The 23290-nt window shown below is 50.2% G+C and overlaps 1 long non-coding RNA gene across 3 annotated transcripts; it reads right to left on the minus strand.

The window, feature by feature from the left end:
* Positions 1 to 14469: 14469 nt before the first annotated feature.
* Positions 14470 to 23031, minus strand: LOC134169168 (uncharacterized). 3 transcript variants are annotated; one of them, XR_009966800.1, is made up of 5 exons: positions 21829 to 23031; positions 20237 to 20558; positions 18458 to 18551; positions 17318 to 17838; positions 14470 to 16940 (listed from the first exon to the last, which is right to left on the minus strand). It is a non-coding gene; the product is annotated as an uncharacterized LOC134169168 (long non-coding RNA). The 3 variants fall into 3 exon arrangements; XR_009966799.1 differs by having other exon boundaries at positions 17300 to 17838; XR_009966798.1 differs by lacking the exons at positions 14470 to 16940; positions 18458 to 18551 and having other exon boundaries at positions 17441 to 17838.
* Positions 23032 to 23290: the final 259 nt, after the last annotated feature.

Genomic DNA, 23290 nt, shown 5'->3' on the forward strand with positions numbered 1-23290 from the left:
GGAGAGGAAGGACCCAGCACACCATGATCCCTGCTGCAGAAGCTGACTGCAGATGGAGGGAGGGATGGAGCTGTAAACATGGCCCCCACACCATGCCAGGGCTGCGGACACACGCATCAAGGGGAGTTTTCCCAGTTTCATTCCCACTCCAGTAAGGTCAGGGCTGTTAACTGGCAAGGCATGCTTGCTTTATAGGGATGTAATGAAAGCAGCGAATCATTAACAGGCCAAATAAAACCCCTTTCTTCTCCCAGTTAATCATGTTTCCCATGAGCTTGCAGGCTCTTAAGCTTTCTCCTGCCTCCCGTGGGTGAGCTGATCCCTCCGGGAAAGAACCTGGGTTGGAATGGAAAACATCTGCATGCACAGGGCTCAGGGAAAAAGTCCTCTCACTTGGTCCCTGCATGGGGCCACAGGACAGGGAGCGCTCCTCACCCTTTCCAGCACCCTTCAACGTGCAGTTCCTGCATGGGGAAGGGCCAGAAGCCTTTTTGCCTCCACACGTTTAACTCTGAGCCGCTTCCCACCAAGCTGCAAAGCCTCCATCGGCCAATTTATCCCAGGCAGATGGAGGAAAGAGATTCCCAGAGGCAAATTCTTTCCTAATTCCTTCAACCCCCTCCCAAATCCCGGCTTCTTCCTTGCCCTGGGACTGATAAAAGCGTCTCTGGGATGGGGTTGGCTCCGAGAGGGGGAAACACGATCCGCTGTGAGACCAGGAGGGGAGAGAGCTGCTGGTGACGGATGGAGGCTCGGCTGCACATGGACTGTGCTCTGTGTCCAGGCTAAATATTGACTCTCTGGCTTTGGCTTGATAACACGAATCTCTCTTTCCTGACTTCCCAGGCTGTCAGCTCGCCTTGGATTCACAGGGATGCATCTGTCCACAGTGCACCGGCCACCCCCGAGGCTCTGCCATGGCTTCGTGGCTTGTGGTCCACACGGACGGAGCTGTGCCGCAGCATCCCCTCATCCCCTTGCTGCTATGGCAACGCTCAGTTATCCTCCCACCAGGACGTAATCTTCTTTCTCCTTGTCTTTAATAACGTGCAGTTAAAAGGCAATCATAAAGACATTAAATTAGTCACTGATTATTTTTGGCACAGGTTAGTTCTGGGGATGAATTTCCCTTTTCCCTGTGCAATTCCCAAGCCCCCCAGAGTCCTTATTGCTCTGACAGCCCCAGCTCGACTCCATCTCCTCCTGCCACAGGTACAGGGGGAGCCAAAAGCTTAAGCTGGTTGTACAGGTGGGTTTCCCACCGTCCTGGCTCTCAGCCCAAACCCACCGGCTCCCTGGCCTGGCTCTGGGTCTGGCCCCTGGATTTCATCCCTGGCTCCACCACACACACCCACCCAGATTCCCAAAGCTGGGGATGAAAACCACGCTTCCAGGCCTTGAAGCTTTCATCTTCCAACCCCTCACATGGACAGGGTTGGGCTCTTGACTTCATTTTAAAGATGAGAATTTGGATGCTGCCTGCAAAGCGCAGGTTCTCTGGGCAAAGCCTTTCTCTGCAGGTTGGTCCCTGCTTCAGCAAGAGCCCCATCACCTCCACGCTGGCATCTTCCCTTCACCCTGATGTGGGTGGCAGTGGGCACCGGCTCATCCAGGGCTACACAGGTGAGTTCCCCCCTTTCCTGGTGCCACAACGTGCTGCCTGGCAGCACCAGCACCAAACAAATACTGGAGATGCACGTGGCGCTCAGGCCAGGCATTGCACGGGCTTGTTGTAGATGCTTCATGTCTTGGAGCACTCCACCCTTCCCTTAGATGTGGTTGGAGGTTGCCACTGGGCTGAGATGCGATCGGAGAGGGGGAGCAGGGCTGGCGGCTGGATGAGAGGATCACAGAAACACCATTTCTCAGGGAAATGGGGTGAAAGAGCATCCAGATTCCTTGCAGGATCAAAACCTGAAAGGCACAAGTGTCCCCATAGCAACCTGGCCACGGCCCAGCACTGACAACAATATTCTGCTGACCCAAATTTCCTCTTTCAGTTGGATCCAGCATACATCAGCTCTTCCCATCCTGAACGGTTGTGCAACGGTTGTGTGTCGAAACACAGCTGCTGCCTCCTTACCTCGAGGTAGCAGCACATCCGCGTCAAGCAGAGAGATCATTTCCCCACGTGATTGCAAGAACCATAGAGCTTTACAGGTACGGGCATTATGCAGAAGTGACTGGGAAGTTACAGGAAGCGATGTCTTCTCTCTGCCAGCTGTGCTTCCCCTGTCCAATTAAGATCTCTCATCACAGGAAGCGTTAGATACGGTGAGCTGAGCAATCTCCTCGTGGAGGTGCAACTAATTGAAAGCCTGGAGCACTTTGGAAGCTGGACGCTCCTGTGGCTTCACACCACCAGGCACTGCAGTGGGGTTGGGTAGAGCTGCCCATGTCAGAGGGGGCTGGAACTGGATGATCTCAAGGTCCTTTCCAACCCAAACAATCCGTGATTCTATGAGATAAGCTTCACAAAGAGCAGAAGAGGCAACAGAAAGGGTGTGGGAAGCCCTGCGTGCCCTTCCTTGCTGTGACATCCATGTGTGAGCTGGGATGAGCATGGCACAGGGATGTGCTGCAAGCAGCGATCCCCCCCATGGCAAAGGCTCCGGCCCATGGCTCAGCACAGCCACTGGGATCGCACAGGGATGAGTAACACCCGTAACCCACCTCAGAAGCCCAGCACCTCGCTGGGTCGTTGGCAGCACCGATCCCTCTGTGATCTCTAGCTCTTCAGAGCAGCTCTACATTAAAGCCAGAGCTGATCACACTTTAATCCACGTGTGACCTAAATACTTGCAGTTACAAATCTCAGAGGTTTTCACTCCCTTTGCCTGGCAGAAGGAGCAGCATTCAGGTCAGTGGGAACAGAAGATGCTGGATCCCATTAAATGCTACTTTAAGTCTCGGCTGCTTTCAGTAATTGTTCCATGATCCATTTTCTCACAGCCCTGCACTGCTTCGGGCTAATCATCATTGTCTTTGAAGTTTTACAGCTGCTGGTACCTCCGAGGCGAAGACAAGTACTTGACTGCGTTGGAACAGGACATTTCAAGCGAACTGTCCTTGGAAGTGCCATCTGGGAATGGGGAAATGTTTGCCCCTCAAAGGGCCGCTGGTGGGGGTTGTTGCTCTATGGGTCTGAAACAGCCACATGGGGGGAAACTGAGGCAAAAGGAGCTTAAGGGGGAAGTGAAGCTTTGGGTAAGGGATGCTGGAACAGCCTGGGGATAATATCACAGTGGTCACAATCTGTCCCTTTCTGGTTTTCCTGCGGGAGGGCAGTGGCTGCTTCATTAGTGCCTTTATTCTTCTTGCCTGAGACGTTTTGTTGCAGGCCAGGAGGAGTGCTGCTGGTGTAAATCCAAGGCAGCTTCTCTGAATCCAGGGGGTTATGCTAGATCGATGAGGAAGTTATGGAGCTGTGGCTCTTTGACATCAAAAGGGGCTGTCTTTGGGACTGATGCTCATTCACAGCTCGCTGCCATCACCAGAAGAAAGCAAATGTCCTGGAAAAGCCAGGCTGCAATCACCAATGTGCCATGATTAATCCAAGCTTAGGCGGGGTTTCTGAATGAATGGCAGAGCAGAAGATTCAAGAGGGAGCCCTCAATGCACAGGGGCTCCTGCGCACTTGGCTGGGGCAAGGTCTTTGAAGGGACTTGGACAAGAGCCTCCACCTCCCGAGTTAAGCAATCCTTCAGCCTGCAGCACTGCCCTGCTTTCCGGGCTGTTTTCTCAGCCATACCACATGGGGATGGGAGCACTGGGGCTTGTCCTGACTCTTTTCCCTCCCAGAGAAACCAACCAACCTCCTTCTCCCTCCGGTTTCAGCAGCCCGTGCCATGTTGTGGGCCAGGATGGAGCCCTCCGTGATCACGCCTTGGATCACAGCAGCAGAGTTTGGCACAGGCTGAATTAGTTCCCATGATCGTCTACGCCACCAGTCTGGTATTTCTTGGCCAAAAGGCACAAAGGAATGAAACGGGGCAGGTAGGTGCAGGGACCCGCACGGGAAATGGCAGCGTGCCGATGTTTGCTTGCGTGCGCAGCCGGCGAGGGCTGAGGCAGGAGCCTGCAGGCTCTGGTAGTAACAGCTATTTCAAGTGATGATGGAATTCCTAAGGAATGGCAACACTGGTGCGTGAGTGGGAAGCAGAGCAGGAGACGAGCGGCTCCACAGCCTTCTCCCAGCAGCAAGGTGCTCAGTGTCCCCGCCAGCCAAGCTGTACCCTTGCATCCCTTGCCTAAAGGGCTCCTCCAGTGACCGCTGAAGATGGTGTGACTTTGGTTGTATGCCCCCCAACTAAAGGACCAGGGACTCGGATCCAGGTGTAGGCTCCATCCTGGGAAGAGCACAGCAGCTGGCAGGGATTTGCCTTGTCCTTTCCCAGCTCTGGGGCAGGGATTTGACTTTGAAGCGCGGCTGCCCTCGAGTGGTGTCTCGGGGGCAGGAGTGAAGCTCATTAAAGGGATGCAAACGCCTGGGGGGCAGCTCCAAGACAAATGATTAAACACGACTACCCACAGCTTCACCAGTTCCCCTCCCTCCTCCTCGCCCCACATGTGCCCAGCCTGCCTCTCATTGGGAGGTAGGAAAGCAAAGCCAGCTGAGCCCTTTTGCTCTGGGTTTTTTTTTGTTCCAGTGAAATGCAAACAACAGCCTGAAAGAATTTCCTCCTCAAGCCCCACGTTAGGCCCCAAATTAGCCATTCAAAACCACGAGGGTTTTCTTTCCATAGGAAACGCTGCAGGAGTCTCAGCACCAGCAGCCCCCATCTCCAAACACGATGTTTGCTATGCTCAGGCCTCCCTGTATCTCAGGAAGGAGCCAGACCTCATCACAACAGAGCACGGTGTCCAGGTCAGCCTCAGGACTCTGCAGTGATGCAGCCCATTCCATACTCTAGACATGCAGGGATTTTAACAGCAAAAGCAGGGAGAGCAGGAGACACCTTCAACTACCTCTGCCCCTTCACAGATGTGGGGTAGAAGAACCATCTCCATCCCCATTGGCCTCTTGCAGTGTTGGATAGACTCCACAAACTACTGGAAAGCAGGTAGAACATGCACCTTTGAACAACCCCACATATTGCAAGGGGGTGTTACAGAAATGCTGGTGGGGGCAAAGAAGCAACCCCCCCCCTTCCATGCCCACAGAAACAATCCCCATCTGGGGGACCAACCACCCCCAAAGTGCTCTATAGTCACCGCTGGGCTCTTCTCTCCTGCAGTGACCAGGACCAGAGACAGAAGCAGGTGATGAGCAAGAGAATGAGGAAGAAACCTGGAGAAGCCAATCAGCCCATTTGGAGTGTTTTGCTCCTGTACTTGGAGGTGAATGATCTCATTGGAGAAGCATTAAAGGCAAAAGCAGGTGAATGAACAACAGAGCCAGGCTGAGAACCGGGGGACAAGCCGAGGCAGGTCGTGGCACAGGGCAGAGCCGGGGTTTGGTTTGGAGCTGCCTCGTGGGAATTTCTTTTCAAGTCAGGCTGGGGAGGAGCTTTGGTGAGTAATTGCTCCACGGCAGGTCCAAGAAGTGAATAATTCTCCAAGAATAAAGGTTAAAAGCCTACAGACTCCAGTGAACGGTGCTCTATAAATAGGACTCAGTAGGCAGAGCAGTGGGAATAACGGGCAAAGACACCCCACGATATTGAAAAGGGATGGAAAGGATCTGACACCCACGTTGGGATTGGACGTGTGTGGTTGTCCCTGCCAAGCAGATGCTTTACATAAGCTAACACTGCAAAGAGCTTTGGCTTGGTTTTGGTTTCTAAAACAACTTTTAGACACCCCCTTCTCCCCCCGAGAACACATCTGAAACCATCCCACCGTAGTGATACACACCTGACTTGTCCCTGGACCACAGCATCCTGTTGGCGTGTGGCACAAGGCATCAGGACAGCAGCTGAAATTTGGTGTTGCTCAAACCATCCCATGGGATGACTTCTGCTGTGCCCAAGGAACCGGAGGAGCATTCATAGCAATTTCTGTCCTTTCTCCCCCCTCCCCATTGCCCTTTATGTTCTTGCTGGGGACAAGCAGGGTGCCCTGGGCAGGGTGTAGGAAGGAGAGATGGAGCCTCACTGCTGACATGGGCATTGCATGGTGTAGTTCTGCCTGCCTGTGCAGATATGTGGACCTGTATCTCCCTATTCCACTCAAAACATCTATCCCAGGAACATTGATCCTTCCCTGCAGTTTACCTTTTCTGGTCAGTGCTCTCTATGGTTGTTAGTAAGAGGGGTGGGGTGCCAGACGGCACGATCACGTACACCGTGGTTCTTTAAAAATCAATAACCTATTGCAATAAGAGGCATAAATGAATCATAGACTCATTGAATGATTTGGATTGGAAGGCTCACTAAAGCTCATCCAGTCCCAACCCCTGCCATGGGCAGGGACCCCTTCCACTGGAGCAGCTTGCTCCAAGCCCCTGTGTCCAACCTGGCCTCGAACACTGCCAGGGATGGGGCAGCCACAGCTTCTCTGGGCACCCTGTGCCAGCGCCTCAGCACCCTCCCAGGGAAGAGCTTCTGCCTCAGAGCTCATCTCAGTCTCCCCTCTGGCAGGTTCAAGCCATTCCCCTTGGCCTGTCCCTACATCCCTTGTCCCAAGCCCCTCTCCAGGTTTCCTGCGGCCCCTTCAGGCACTGGAGCTGCTCTCAGGTCTCCCCTTCAGGAGCCTTCTCTTCTCCAGGCTGCCCCAGCCCAGCTCTCTCAGCCTGGCTCCAGAGCAGAGCTGCTCCAGCCCTCGCAGCATCTCTGCGGCCTCCTCTGGCCTTGTTCTAATGAGCTAACACTGCTCAGAGATCTTAGAGCTGCTGTGGATGTAACTGTGCAAATGTCAGCTCAGGGTTTACGACAGCAAAACGGCACCTGAGGGAGCTGCTGTGACTGGTGCAGAGTTGATGCTAGGAAAAACCCATCCTGTGTTGGCAGGTGTCGCCTGTGCACCCATATCTTGACTGCTGACAGCAGCTCAGGCCACCTCTGAAAGGACACAGGTATGTGAGACGAAGGGCTGGGTGTGGGAGCAAACAGTGCATATGGCAGAGCTTCCACATGAGGAAAGATGGAAGAGAGGAAAATGTCAGCTTGGAAGAGAGACAGAAACCTGAGAGAGCTCCGGAGAGGGAGCAGTTACTCTCCAATTCACAAAGCACAAAACCTGGGGTCCCAGATGATAACTAGCAAGTGACAGGCTGAAAACCAGCAAAGGTCTTTTGCCAGTCCCATAAGGGAGTCGTGGGCCTCACTGCCATGGGATGCAGTAGGCGACAAGTGAAGCCGTGCGTTGGGAAAGGGTTTCCAAACCTGCCTGGAGGATGGGTCCATGCTGTCAGGCTCGGGAGCAGGGGCGCTGCCTGCTCAGCCTGGCTGCACTCACTGACTTGCAGTTGCAGGGAAGATGCAAATCCACTAAAGTCAGATGATTTACGGGAGCTTTGCAATTGGGTCCAAGGTTAGAAGCGGGGCCCAGATCTGCACATCAAAACAGATTTCCCATTAATTACTGTGGTGAGGCTTTTCAGAAAAGCATGAGGATTCACGAGGAACCTGTAATATTTAATTAAAGGGGAGAAACCGATCCTGCTGGGAAAAACTTCCAGATCTCATGCCAAGCTCATCATCGACTTAATTTACAGGACAGAAGCAGGCCAGGAAAAGGCGTAAGCAGTAAAGTCATGGAACTTTTGCCAGTTTGGGATACAACGGCTGTGCAAAGGGTGATTTACAAATGAAATGAGATGAAGGCGAGGTGGAGCAAGGAAACAGTGAGAGAACTCCCAGCAGCGCAGGACGGGAGGATCTAACCGATACTCTGCTCCAGCTGCTCTTCTTGCTACTGCCCTGGTTCCTGCCTCCTGGCATGAAGGTCACTGGTCTCACACAGCCATGAAATTTGCCATTAGCTTAAATTACAAGTGTCCTTCAGGCTCCTAACCCGGGATGTCAAACTGTTGAGGCTGCCATGCCCGTGGCATGGACACAACTTCTGGTCTAACTCCAGCGATAGAATCACTTTGCATTGATCCCAGTGGCACCCCCCCGCTCCCACCCGCTGCCAGGGAGCGTTTCTCCAGTTGCCCTGGAGGGGTTCTGCCTTTCTTGCCCCCTGCAAGCCTCCCGGTGTAACCATGCCCGTGGCGGGATGCAGTGTGTGTGCCCCAAAAAGGGATTCTTGGTATTATTCATGTGGAAAAAATGCTGTGGGATCGCTTCCCTCCATGTAACTGACTGGTCCCATGACCTCAGTTTCATGACTCTTGATTTCTGAGTGAAATCATTTCCAATACTGAGAAGGGAGAGGCTGCCGGGTTTGTGGGGAAGGCAGCGGGGAGGCGAGTGAGCAATTGCTTGCAAAAGAGACTGGCTTGGGAGCCACACCTAAGAGGAGCTTGGCTCCAGCCCTGCCTCCCCAATACCAGCTTCCCTTTGCCTTCTTAGCAACCGTGAGCAAATCCAGCGAGTTGGGACCCTGAGCAATATTTAGGAGCCACAGAAAGCAGTTGCTGGGGATGCCTGTGGTGGGGCGTCCATCAGTTCCCAAGTCCTGATGTGGAAAAGAGGGAGGGGAGGAATTCAGAGCTAAGAAGGGACAGGAGGTCACTGCAGAGTTACTCGAGTTCAGCTGCAGTTTCATGAATGCTTTGAATGTTGTTCCCTTCTGTCCTGGGCAGCCCTGGGCAGCAACAGAGAAAGCTGAAAGCTCAAAGTACTGGGGAAAAGAAGGAAACAAATAGAGGGGAATGACAGAGAGGGGAATGAATGGAGGGGAATGACTCCTGACTGTACGAGGAGATGCCTCGAGCTCCCTTCATCCTCTCAGTTGCTGGAAGAACCAGGATTTTGCAACAAACCTGACTTTGAGTACTAGAGAGTGAAAGGAACTGCAGTGGCATCAGGTGGCTCACGTCACATCCCCGAAGCACCTCACGGGCAGCCCCAGGCTGCAGTGCCACAGCTAAGTACCTGGGATGAAGCTTCTCCTATGGAGCCAGGCTGAGAGAGCTGGGCTGGGGCAGCCTGGAGAAGGCTCCAAAGAGACCTTAGAGCAGCTCCAGTGCCTGAAGGGGCTCCAGGAAACCTGGAGAGGGGCTTGGGACAAGGGCCTGTAGGGACAGACCAAGGGGAATGGCTTGAACCTGCCCGAGGGGAGACTGAGATGAGCTCTTAGGCAGAAGCTCTTCCCTGGGAGGGTGCTGAGGCGCTGGCACAGGGTGCCCAGAGAAGCTGTGGCTGCCCCATCCCTGGCAGTGTTCAAGGGCAGGTTGGACACAGGGGCTTGGAGCAAGCTGCTCCAGTGGAAGGGGTCCCTGCCCATGGCAGGGGCTGGGACTGGATGAGCCTTAAGGTTCCTTTCAATCCAAATCATCCCATGATCCTACAAAAACCAGCCTGCCTCCTGTTCCTCCCCCCTTGGGAAAAAGGCTCTCACCATGTTTCAGAAAGACACCAGATGCAGAGGAGGGATTTAAAAGCAGAAGAAAACAAATTGAAAAGGCAAAAACACATGCAAAAAAGCCCAACCCAAGACTCTTGGGTGCAAAAAGCGTTGCCAGTGCCAGGAATACCTATGCAAGAGGGATGTCTGAAGATAAGCACCAGCTCACACCACAGATGAGAGAAGATCAGCCTGTCAGGGCAGCCCTTTGCATTCCTGCAATAGGATGGGGCTGAAGTGTACAGGCTGGAGACAATCATACAGGAGGGTCTGGGGCAGAGCCAGAGTCTGAGCGATGCTGAACACCGAGCCTGGACCTGCTGTGGCTCTGACCAGGAGCAATCCCCCCACCTTGCATTGCAGCTTCCCTTTCTGTCAATAGAGGGAATGATATTTGCTGTGCACATAAAAAGAAATGTAATTAAATCACTAAGCCAGGTTGTAGAAAGTCCTAGGTGAGCTTTTGGGAGAACTTCACATTTTTGTCGCAAAGTTTAACCCTAAATCCACCATCCACAACCATACAACAGTATCTTCCAGAGCTGTGTTCAGTTCAGCTTCCAAACCACAGATTTTCCTGCTGTCTCAAGATGTGATCCACTGATTTTCTACATCCCTCAAGCAGAAATCCTCCTCGATACCCAGCCTAGAATTTCCATGTATTTAGCTTAATTCCCCTTGCAATACATCATCCATGCTGCTGCCTTCCTCCTCTGGGCACCCACCACTTGTGATTGGCAACAGCAGCAATCTCTCAGTTGACCTACAGCATCTGTTCCCATCTTCCATGTTTTTTTGGGGACAAATCCAGCACGGAGCCAGGTCTTGTGAAGGTTTCTGCCCTGAGCTTTCCCATCTCCATCCCCACAGTGTAGAGAACTGGAGGCAGCTGGTGGGGCTGGTGCATGCCTCACAGCACAGGGATCGGCTGGAGAAGGGAGCACAGCAGTAATGCAAGGCAGGGTTTGCCCAGGGAATTAAAACAGTGAGCCCAGGCAGCCCTGCCTGCCAGTGAAAGCCTTTTCTTACTCCTGAGAACATTATCACAACAAAGAAAATACAATGAGAATGAGAGCAGGAGCTAAAGAGGGAACCTGGGCAGCACTGGGAGTGGAGGGAGGGGGGAAATATAAAAAGAAGGAAATGAATCAAGGATATAAGTGAGCAAATGAGCCAGAAATTTGGGTTAAAAAAGGCAGGATCTAAAAAAGGCAAAGAAAGAAAGAAAAATGGAGCACCATGGCAAAGCAAATCCATGGGGAAAAGGCAGGAGGAGAGCGCCTGATCAGCCCCAGCAGACAAGAGCTGTGGAGGGGATGGGTGGATGGATGGACCCACAGAGCTCTTAGGCAGGTTCGTGGGATGACCACTGGCACCAGTGGTGCCCATGGCCAGTGTGCCACCCTGTGCCTGAGCCTGTGCCCCATGGCCGTGCCCAGGGAAGTGCCCCTGCTGCAGCAGAGCTCACATCCGATGGGTGCTCAGGGCTGGACCACAGACCTCATGGGCAGGGGGACCAGCACCCTCTGCCACAGCCACCTCTCTCATCTGCTTTTGCTTGTGCCAGATGGAAAGGGAGGGAGGGATGGGGGCTGGAGCTGCATCGCTGGGATGTCAGGGATTCATTTCTATTCTTTTCCCAGTGACATGTAAATGGCTGGTCCCAAAACGCTTGCTGATTGCTGTGTGTTTTTCCCAATGACACAAAGGCGAGAGGCTTTTGGAATAAATCATTTAGAGGCAGGGGAAAAAAAAAACCAAACATATAAAGCAGCAGATCTGACCCCAAAGGCACGATCACCTCCTTCCTCCTCACCCTCCCCATGAGCGTGTTTTGGAGCTGCTCAAGTAAAAGGGGAGAGTGAGCAGGAGTAATTTTCCACGGATGCAGGGAACAATCGAGCCCCGCATGGTTTTCATCGTTAAAATGCTTCCCTCCAGCAGTTTATGTTCATCCCCACCAGACAAAGGCGATGTGCATGCAGAGACCAGTTTAGTCTTGCTCCACCCGCCGGTAGCGAGGAGCCGAGGTGCGGGGTGACAGGGAGGAGGAGTGGGGGATGAGATGCTAACGCCACGAGGTGGGACCCGCTCCAGCTCCTCTCCCTGCGCGGGCAGGGGATGGCTGAACCCGGCTCTGAGTCACCCTTACTCAGCCCCGGCCCAGCCTCACCCCTGCCCAGGTACATGGGCTGGTTTGGGGAGAGAAGAGGGGCACGGAGAAAACAAACACGATGGTTTGCACAATGCTGCTGGTGTGGCACCATCATCTCTGCATGTGGACAGGAGGATGGGGGAGAAAGAAGGCCATGTTGCTTTGCAGTGGTGCTTGCTTCAGCCTTGTGCTGCCAGCTTGGCTTCTCCTGGGATCCAGCCCCTCCACTGACACAGCAGCTCCAACCACCCTACAGACATAGGAGATCACCTTCTCCATCCATCCATCCATCGGATCATCCATCCATCCATCCTCTGTGCAAACACCAGTCAGCAGTGGCACTGCACCCTGCAAGAGAGCTGAGGATGGATGCTGGTACCACGTTCACGGTGAGAGGCTTCAGAGGAGAGCAAGGAAACGTGAGCATCCTCAGCACTGTCTCCTCGACAGCACAGCCCAAAGAGGCCTGAACATGTCTGGAGGCATAAGACTAGGGAGTGAAGCCTGAGCCCTAAAGCAGAGCAGGGCGATCCCCAAGTGAAGCAAAGCCTCACCATGATGCTTTTTCCTCTTTGTCCTCAATTCCCTTCGCATCCCCATTCCTTTCAGACGGAAGAACATCTTTCAGTCACTGGCAAGGAGCTCCTGGGTCTGAGCATCACCTGCATCCCCCTTGGAAGGAAGGAGGACAGGGTCTGAGCCCCATATGTCCTGTACTCTGGTGTCAAACCTACCCACAGCTATGAAAAGAACAACTGTTTTTTATAGCACAGATCTGCCCAAAACAAGAGGTCCAGGCTTCTGCAGCTACAAGAGCTTTTAAATGGCCATCTCTGGGACCTGCAGGACAGCAGGGTGCAAGTTTGTGCCTGGCAGCTTTGCTGCTCTTGCACCTCAAGACACAGCATCATTTCTGAGCCCCTTTGGCACCTCTTCCCCGAGGGGTGCCTACCAAAGCCACCATCCTCAGAAACCTGCTGCTCGCTGGGGGAGGCAGGGCTGGAGAGGCAATATCACCAGTCTTACGGGAACCACGTCAAGAGGACTTTAGCTCTGAGTGTGAAGAAAGACTTAAAGTGACCAGTTTTCTCCCCTTAAAAAATGTTTCTTAGTTCCTTACCAAAGATCAACACAAAGGAGCTAAACTCGGGCTCAGACTCCTGGTGGGAGATCTCTAAGCAACATTTTTGTGGTGCAGAGTAAGGTTTTGCCAAACTCCTTCCACCTACGTACTCCCGAGCCAGTGGTTTAGACCAGCACTGGTTTGCAGTGCTTTGCCAGACCACTGAAGAAGGCTTTCAACAGAACATCAAAACATAGACCCATATGAATTACAGGATCCAGTCGTGATGGTCCAACAGCCCTTTTGTGAAGGCCCATGCCCAAACCATCCTCACTGAATTACAGCCCCCCAGGTAGATGTGCCAAGCTTTTTGCTCCCTGTTCTCCTTGAATGTGTGTGCTTTTTAAGCTCCTTTCCAATATCCATCAAATACATTTATAAATAGTTGGGTTTTACCTAAGAGGTGATGGCACTTACGTGGTCATGGAGAGATGCTTTACATATATAGCTTGTGTGGGAAAGATTTTGGATGGCTCCTTGACAAGAAGCATAACAAGGAGAAAGGCAGTTTCTACAGAAGATGATCTCAGGGAGCTTAGCCAAACAAAACAAAGGCCAGAAGGGGTAGGATTGCTACACATAAAAACACCCCAGAGAGAGCTGAGATGCCTATTTAAGCAGTAAGGACAATGCTGGCATGAAACCAACTGGGGAAAAAATCAGCTATGAGTAAATATAACTGGGAATAAAAAGGAGCTTCATAACTCTTAGAGCACTCAGCATGGGGGATGGCCTTGCAGGAGACACACTGGAGGCTGTGAGGATGGAGCACTGTACCTTTACAAACAGAATCCTAGGAGCATGCATGGACAGCAGGTCTGGATTTGACTCAGAAAGTCTCTTCTGGCCCTATGCCTCTATTAGCAAAGGCATCCTACAAGTCTCTGAAACTGGGAAGCTAAACCCAGTCCCAGCACTCAACGTGCCCACAAAGCTGTGTCAAGAGCTCTTGAAATCTTCCTAGATGAGAAGTCAACCCAAGAAGATACATGAGCTGGCTTCTCTTAAATTGTGTGTGCCTTGAGATTGGTAACTTTTCAAAGAGCTATAATGAGCACGGATCTTGGAGAGCTGCAACAATAGCTTATTTTCAAGGAAAATTAAGAACAGCTTGTTTTTTCTAATCTTACAGTTTCCTCCAAACAAATGTGTCACAGCTGTTATACCTGGAGGTCATGGAAAAAAGGTCTCATTGGAACTGCTGCGAGAAGTGTTTTGGCTGAAGAGCTTGAATGTGTCCTGTATGAATACAATGAGAGACTGAAGAGAAACAGTCATCTTGCCCACGGAGACAGAACGATGAATAGCAGTCATGAATTTAAGGGGGAAAAGCACAAATACTTTGTAGTAGCAAAGACAGAAGAGTATTGGAAGGGGTTGTCCAGGGAAATGTTGGCCTCTCTGTCACTGAAGGGCTAAGATTTTATGAACGGGTTAGAACCATCTGTCAGGAGTGATTCCTGAAAAGCTGATCCTTTTCTGCGGCAGCAACATGGGTTATATGGCCTTCTGCAATGGCAACTACTTACTAGCTGTAATACAAAGCTCAGCACCAAGATGAAAATGACAAAGACTTCTTGATGGCTTATGTTTAAGGCTGGACACAGAACTGCTGCTAGCTGTTGGCAGGAACCTCTACGTCTCCACATGAAGTCACTAGTCCTAAAGCAGTCCTGAATGCCCCAGGCCTAGCCTGTGGTGTCACAGCCTGAACTGGAACAGTAAAGGCTTAATCAAGCCTTATATATTATTAACTTTACTTGCATTGCTTTACATGTGAGGCTCAGGAAAGGCTCGCTGTTAAAATGCAGAGTTTTAGAAGGCCCGGGGACACAGAGTGGTGATGCAGTTGACCAGAGTTTCAGTGCCATCACACTGGTGTTGCTGGACAAAGACCCAAGCTGCAGTGATGCTGGTCAGAGGAACAAGGTGGGCTTACATCAATCAGTGTCATCATGAGAATGATGAAATTAAAAAAAAATACAGCTTTGTATAAATTCATATCTTGTGGCCACCTCCAAAACAGCTCATGGGGAAAAGTAGCCAGTTACCACAAGCAAGCGTTTTTCTGAACCCATTTAAAATCTTAAAACCATAATACATAAACCTAACAATAGCAAATGGCAAGACATCAGGAATCCATTGAAAGAAAAGCCCAGTATAATAGAAAAGAGAATGAAACGTAACTATCGCTGCCAAAGAATAATCTCCCATAAATATTTTTAAAGGCAAACAAGAGGATTATCAATGAGAGTTGAGACAGTATAAGGGCAGATAATTAAGTTCAAAAGAACATATTCGGTATTTCAAAGGTACATTGAGGAGACTTTTAAAAGTGACGTAACCCCCAATCTATTTTCCATAGGACTCAAGGTCAGAGGAGGTAGCCTGAAGGCAGCAGAGGCGAGAGACCTCATCAGCTCCCATCCCACCTCTGCCTCTGTACAGCCTGAGGCTGGTCCTTTATCCTGCCTCAGTTTCCTCACCCACAAGCGACATAAGCACTGTAAGTTACAGCCTCCAAAGGGAGCAGGAGGGCTGCAAGGACTCAGAGGTGACATTGGAAGCTTAAATATGTAAAACACAGCTGCTATTTTCCCTGTCTAGTGAATACAAGTGGCCACAGGTATGGTGCAGGATCTGCAGCTGCACTCTGGTCTCCGCAGGGACCAGTTTCAATGTGCATGTTGTAGCCCATTAAGCTCGTGAGTTGATTTAGCAGAACTCCAGAGCTGCTGTACTGTGCACATTGTTCTGACAGCTGCTAAGGACTGACCTGCTGACTCTCACTGCTTCCTGCCACATCCTGTTCCTTGAAGGACAGCTGATTACCTTTTCCTCCCTAATGAGTTCAATGAGTCTGAAGACAGGCTGAGGCTGCCCACTTGCATAGTGCATGATCTCTGGCTTCCTCTGCTGCCTGATCTCTGTCGGCAGTCAGAGACTGAAGATATGTCTGTGTGTGAAGCCAAACGGAAAGGTCACAGGGAACAAGGAACTGTGAGCTAAGAAATTAATGTGCTGTAGGACAAAAGTTCAAGGAAGCACCAGGAAGGCAGAGCACCACTGGAATCTGCGCTGCAATTTGAAAGGACATATCCACTAGACAATCTGACCTGGGAGCATTCTGACCCAAGGAAGAGCAAACATTTATATGGGGAGCAGATGGATGTCTGGAGGAACAAAATAGTAGTTAAAATACTCCTCCTCCCTCCCCCCCCCCCCATTTCATAACTAGTTCTTAACTCCTGCCCAGCCAGTGTATTTCCTGTAATCACAACTGATCCCTTTCTTTGCACACCTCTGAAGCAGGTTTCCAGATCATCACCTGAAGTACTTGGTAGAAGTCATTGTAAGCAGGAAATCAAACTAACTAGGTCATCAGTCCAATCCTCAACAGCAATTTCAAGGTTTCTTGCCCTCCTTACACTACCTCTTTATCTTCTAGCACCTCAGAAAATCTACTGGGCTTATTAAGAGTTATGAGCACACACTTAGCTCTGCGTGGAAGTGTGCCCTTGCACTCCCCAAAGATTATGCTGCCCTCCCTCTGCAGTGGGAAGCTCTGTGGGTCAAGTTTGGGTAGCTGTGTGGGATTGCTGGGCTTACACACAGCAGGACATGTGGGAACCAACAGCTCCCCTAATGCCTAGTTACTTCGACAACACTGGGACAAGCATTGAGACGCTTCTGGGAGCACGGCTGTGTAAGTGGTGCTGCTTTGCACTGGCTCAAGCCTTTCCAGCAGGGTAAGAAATGAACCCTTCAAATCTCAGCTTCTTCTGGAGTTAATAACAAACAGGAGACAGGGTAAGTTAATGTGTACCTAAAGTAGCTTTAGGAAAACTGGAAAATTCTAGTAATGAAATAGAGCTGCCTTCATTTTAAAGCCTCCACTCCTAACTGTGTCAGCAGCTTGGTGGTTTATGTGACAGCAGTTTGCTGTCAATCCCTTCTAGATATTGTGATAGCACTGTTTGTCTTTAGATTTCAGTTTGTCACATACAAAGCAAGCAGTGGGGAGACGCCAAGGCCTGCACAACTCAGGAGTCCTCTCCCCACCCCAGGGCTTTTTCTGGCTGAAGAGGTGCAGTGGGTGAGCAGGTCAGAGTGGGTGTGCTGCAGGGGAAGCTTGTGCTGCCATTGCTCTACCTGCTGTGTGGGTTAAGGCTCCCCAGAGCTGTCAAGCTGCCACCTTTCACCAGCCTGAAATTAAAGAGTATTATTTAAGTAAACAACCCGAGCTGCTAAGCTGGTCTGATGGCCAGCTCCAGCTCCACTCTCACTTGGAGCGATTGCTGATTATCTCAGTACACAGAGCCATGAGTAAATATTGGTTCAAACACAGATAACTCGTGGGCAAAAACACAAGGCTGCATGCAGCTCAAATAAACAACCTGCAAAAGCAACGTCTGCCAGGCCTGGACCTCCCCATCCCTCTTGCACAGCCCGAGGGCTGCCCTGGCTGTTAGCACAGCTCTGTATGAGCTCTGCCAGGGACTGCGCTAAGCACTGAATCCACAGGGATTATACCCAAAATAAAGCAGCATGCAGCACAAACATACAGCTGGAAGAAACCCCACTTTGCCCATTCTGCTGGTCAGAGGCCATTGTTGGGCTTGTTCTCAGCTACAACAAAGAGGTGAACTGGTTGCCTTATTCCATAAAGGACGAGTGTGGGATATAACTTAACTGCAGGCTAAATCACCTTCCTTGCCCTCGAGGCTTGTTCATTTTTTTTATGGCAAAATATGCTTGTTAATGCTCTTATCACAGGAATGATCTAATCTGGGGGGGGGGGGGGAAGTATCCTTTGAATACATCCATTTTAATGAGCTGCTGGGCGAAATGTTTAGGCAGGCAAAACTGACTCTGAACTCGTTTCTGACAGAGCAGATTCTGCACAGGTCTTAACGTTCATCCTGCTGACATCTGGTTGTTTTGATAACATTCCCAAACGAAATGCGGAGTTACAAAAGCTGAGCTGTACTGTGCACTTCCTCGTCCCTAAGGTTGACTGATCCAAGCACAATAGGAACTGGGGGAAAATAAGCCTCGCCGTCCAGCTGCCTTCCCGACACGGAGGCTGTGAAAGTGGCCCATCCTGCAAAGAAACATCAGATTGTGCTGAACGATTCTGTAGGAGAAAAGGGAAGCTAAGCAAAAAAATATATAAATCTACCACACAAAGGCTCCAGCAAGCAAGGGAGGGAAAGGGGTCAGCAGAGAAAGAAAACGTTCATGGAAGAACTCCAGAAAGCCGCTGCATGCCAAAATGCCAATCACAATGTGACCACAGAGGGGCTTGCTTTCTCAGCACCCCACTGCTCTCACCCAGTGCTCAACCTCCCTTTGATGGCACTGAACTCTTTGCAAGAGCCTCCATCACCTCTTGTCAACTTGGCGAGGGAAGCAGAAGGAGAGGAGAGGATGGAGATGTGCTGCATCAGGCTCAATGCAAATGAAAGAGAAAATGGACTGTGGAAGCAAGGATGTTGCAATATCTCCTGCTATTGTTTTGTAACTACCTTGGCTTTCCTCATGACCACTTGTTTGTAACCCAAAGAAAAATCAATACAAAACCTAAGCTTGTGGAACATTATCCTTCAGCTACAGAACCATAACAACACACTGCTCAGGCACACTTCTTTCCCCAGGACTCTCAAGGTGCCATCCTCTGACCGCATCTTGGGCCTTCTGCTGTTGGCTAACCCACTTCCTACCTGACTATATTTCCTGTTCTTACTTCTGGCTTTTCCCTCCCCCCCCCCTTATTTCTATGTGGAAAGTGAACAGCAAAACCTGACGAGTTCGATCCTGCAGATGTAAGGAAAACAATTCAGCACTTATCAGATGACAAGCATGATGTTGGATTACACCCCTGAATCAGATAACGAGACTTTAAATCATTTTAAGCATCTGTTATCTCATCTGCAATCGGTATATAGTCCTCTTCATGTCAGCTGGTTTAAGTGAGAAAACAGAGATCCAACATTTCTTTGGTAAGAAGTACAGACATCTGTTGGCCTGACAAACTAGTGACTGCTTTCCTTTAGTTCAATATCTCACGAAGATCTTGGAAAAGAAATTCTTCCCTGTGCTGGTAAACATCTAAGAATTCCAGCTTAACTTGGCAGTGGCATGCAGGATCTCTTTCCAGCACAAGTGGGTCTGCAGAAAACCTGACCTTCAAATCAGATCATTCTCACTTGGGTGACAATGAAAACGAGGAGAGTTTTCCAGCTAGAAGGAGTGTTCTAATTACATGTCCCACAAAGATGAGAATAGATTCTAACACGCCAAATAGCGATTTTTTTTTTTTTGTGAGGGGAGTATTTAAAATTAGATAACTGGTAGTTAACCGTTACCTGTAAGGAAGGGAACCAAAAGCTCTAAGGAAGGAGATGGGTTGACACAAGAGCCCTGCTGTGCAATGCTTGTGAACTACAGGTCTTAGGAAGTTTAGAAATACCACTGCCCAGTGTTTTGATAAAGGCCTCACAAACTTTTGTTGTGCTTCATCTCCACACAGAGCTGACCAAGATGAACGTTTAAATTATTCTGGGACTAAAAGTGGCTACATTACAGAGTGGGGAAGTCATCACACACAGTGATTTCTGTGGAAACACATCAGAATGGACATCTCTGCCTCAGTTTCTGTTCTGTTTTGGTGCAGGGCTGCACCTCTAGATAACCCTTAAAACTGTAAGAACAAGTAGTCTTTCTGGAGAGGAAACAGAAAGAAGGGCCACAAGGATGATCAGGGGCTGGAGCACCTCCCCTATGGAGCCAGGCTGAGAACATTGGGGCTGTTCACTCTGGAGAAGAGAAGCTGCATGGAGACCTCAGAGCAGCTTCCAGCATCTGAAGAGGGCTACAAGGATGCTGGAGAGGGGCTCTTCATTAGGGACTGGAGCGATAGGACAAGGGGTGATGGGTTCAAACTGTAACAAGAGAAGTTCAGGCTGGAGATAAGGAAGGAGTCCTTGACTGTGAGGGTGCTGAGGCACCAGGACAGGTTGCCCAAAGAAGCGGTAAATGCTCCGTCCCTGGCAGTGTTCAAAGCCAGGCTGGACAGAGCCTTGGGTGACACGGTCTAGTATGAGGTGCCCCTGCCCATGGCAAGGGGTTTGGAACTGGGTGGCCTTAAGGTCCTTTCCAACCCAAACTATTCTACGATTCTATAAAAGGCAATCGGAACAACTTGATTATCTGGCTCAATTGATGTATTATTATTATTTTTTACCATTTTTGGGGAGTTACTAAGTGTGTAATGGTATGTAAGGACTGTACATACTTTAAAAGAGAGCTCATGTTTTTCTTTCTGTTGTACTTCCCTAGTCAGCAAATAAGAGACAGCTTAATTCCCATGATACTGCTAAATGCCATAAACATCAATTTCCACATTCAAGAAGAGCTATGACAGCATGATCCAGCCAAGCAGAAAATATACGGGGAGTTCTGCTACATGTCAAATATCTTTTTTTTTCTTCCCCATTCACCTTCACTGGAGCTTTGTTACTCCTCTAGAACATGGACATGGGAGCTGTTTCATTGACACCTGCAGCAGCCCCCTTTCCAATCGCCTCCTCAGTGGTGGAAAAACACACAGAAGCACCAATATTTGCAGCCGTGTCATTTAGTTACGTTTTAATCAGCTAAACAACAGAACAGTTTATCTTTCCTTCTCAGAATAAGAGATGTGATACAACCACGGTATCAACGTGCAGGACTTCAGAACTGGCAAGTCTTACGAGTGTTTCGGGTCCTCTACATCTTTCTAAGCACTAGTTTCGTGTCATCTGATCACAAACACTTGCAAACCTGGAAACACACAACGAAGAGGAAGGACATTCAGTTTCATTAACCTGCCCATTTCTTGCTCTAACATCTGTTTACGTTAACCATCAGTTTGGAATTTGACTTCAGCTTACTCCTGTGCTGCCATAAACTCTTCCTCCAGCCTTTCAGAGGATGAGACTCTCTGCCTCTGTGTTGAAAACTGCTGTGCCACAACTGACACAGGCAAGCAGGAATTGATGCCCACACACCAGCTGTTAGGGTTCACTGCCCAGCATGACCTGAGCATTCACTCAGCCCTGGAACTGAGATGGCTTTGGACTACGATGATAGAATGGGTTAAGTTGGAAGGGCCCTTAAAGCTCACCTAGTTTCAAGCCCCCTGCCATGGGCAGGGACACCTTCCACTAGCCCAAGTTCTCAAAACCCTGCCCGACCTAGCCTTAAATGTCAAACTAGGGATGCAGCTGGCGCAACTAAGACACTGATGCGCAGTTACTCCTGCCTACTGCCAAGGATAGGGGAATTATGGCAAACCAGAGGTAAAAAACCAGCTGGAGATGGCAACATCTCAAACTTCCTCAGCTGGTAATCCTGAAATCGTGAGTCAGAGGCTTCTCTGTGAAGGTTTATGAATCACTGTCACTGCTAAACTGGAAGTTAGGCTATCTCAGCAAAACCACAGCTGGAACTAATCCCACACCATATTTAACACACAAAAGCAAAACAGGTCGATTGGGCTTTTTGCAGACTACAGAGCACCACAGCATCAGCTGGATCACTCACTGTAAAATAGGATGATGGCCCATGGAGACAACAAGCATCCAAAGGGCAAAGCTGTTCCCAGCGCCACAGTAAAGAGGAAAGCAGCTGCAAGGGTGATCTCTAATGCAGTTCCATTATAAGGAATTACAGTCAGATTACTACATGAATAATAAATGCCATTATTAGAAATAATGAAACAAAATGCTCAGGCAGTCCTTCCACTGACTAACACATTCATTCCCCCATCAGGAAAACCTTTCTAATACAACACCCAAACCATGAATTGCTAAATCTTCTCTGATGTGCTTCATTTGGTCCGGATATTCCTGAATTGCAGCTCTCCCATTGTTTCAAATCGGTCTCTGGGTACTGCACTAAATGGCAGCCAGCTTCCCCTCCATAAATCAACCACCAAATCTAGAGCGCGAGGTGAAAGCGAGCACTAATGTCTCAGTTATGTTGTGTTCTGGGAGCTAAGTGCATGTAGCTGCAGCAGGAAAGGGATTTTTCTCTCATACCTCTTACTTACCACAACTCCCAGACTAGCCACTGGCTGCTGGCCAGGCTCAGCTTCTCATCTAAGCTGTAGGAGAACAGAGAGTGTTTTCTTTCAGCAATACACTTTGTTCCATCATAGTCAATCAGAGCAGTTTCAGGACACAGAAGGTGGGTTGGGATTTAGACACTTATCCTTGTGCAAAGTGGAACCAATCAATGGACTCAGAGCTCCTGGATGGGAATATTTTAAAGCAAATACAAATGAGCAAGATAGTAAAAAAAAAAACCACCTAAAATATAATCAAATGCCCCAATGCAGCTATGGCATCTGAAGGCAATAAAACAGGCATGCCCAGCACGGGTTGAATAAAGCAAACACAGCCATCTGCACTGATTTTTTCCTTTTTAGAAAGCCACTGTTTTGAAAATCACTACAATGTCTCTTTAGTGGTGCTCTTTGGCTCTACAAACACCTTTTCCCACTTGATTTACAAGGCACACTTGACTGCAAACTCAATTCACTATCATTTACACCATTATTCTGAGCTGTCTTTCCATACAGGATAAGCCGCACTGTTTAGGAAGTGCCCTGACTTCTGACTTGGTTTTCAGGCTGAAATGGTCAGAAATAGTGAAGACAAAGCTCTCTTGTCACGGCAATTATAACCTATTACACCCTCTTTACCTTTTGTACGTATCTGCTGCTTTTAAGCTGAATTTTAGATTGACCCCCAGCCCCAAAAGGATGAATCTGTGTTTTCATCGCTATTATCCAAAGGAGAAGTGCAGCACCCAGCTTCCAAACTCCCATCCTTTCCTCCGGACTTTGCTCTTGCCATGGGGCTGTGGAAAGACCCAACTGTGTTCCCAAGCCTTGGATTTGCCAAATCCTTGCGGATGAAAAGCGGAGCGCTACGTTACATTACAGCCCGACTTCTGCCCTGCAAACAGCCGGGATTTACTCGCTTCCCCGCCAAGGTACAACACAAAGCCCTTGTCCATTCCAGAGGCAACCACCAACCATTCCCCAGGCAACCAAAGCTCTCCATTACTGCCCCAGCCAGCACAACACACAGGCCAGAGGGACACTGCCCACTGCGAGCGGGGGCACGGCCACAGCCCAAACCCTGCACCCCAAACCCCAGCCACAACTTGGGGCCCTCCCTTTAGGGCCCCTCTCCAGTCCTTGGGGGACCCTCTTGTTGTTTCAGTCCAAGTTTCTCTCAGCATCTTGCCCACAGCGGAAGCCGCGAGGGGGGCATCCCCTGCTCCCCCTCTGAGCCCTGAGGCGATGCCCAAACCCCGGCCCCCCTCGGACCCTCCCGCCTCGCTTCCCCGCGGACACTGGCCCCGCTCTTCCCCCGGCGCATGCGCGAGGCCGGGGCCGGCCCAGCCCCTCCCTTCCCCCGCCGTTTACCTCAGCCCGGGGCGGCGGACGCGGGACTCGAACCGGCGGCTCCGCGGTGCAGGGGAGGCTGCGGCTCCGCTCCGAG

This window comes from Pezoporus occidentalis, unplaced genomic scaffold (assembly GCF_034315485.1).
Source record: "Pezoporus occidentalis ecotype Australia unplaced genomic scaffold, CSIRO_AGI_Poc_V1 ctg338, whole genome shotgun sequence".
Lineage (NCBI taxonomy): Eukaryota > Metazoa > Chordata > Aves > Psittaciformes > Psittacidae > Pezoporus > Pezoporus occidentalis.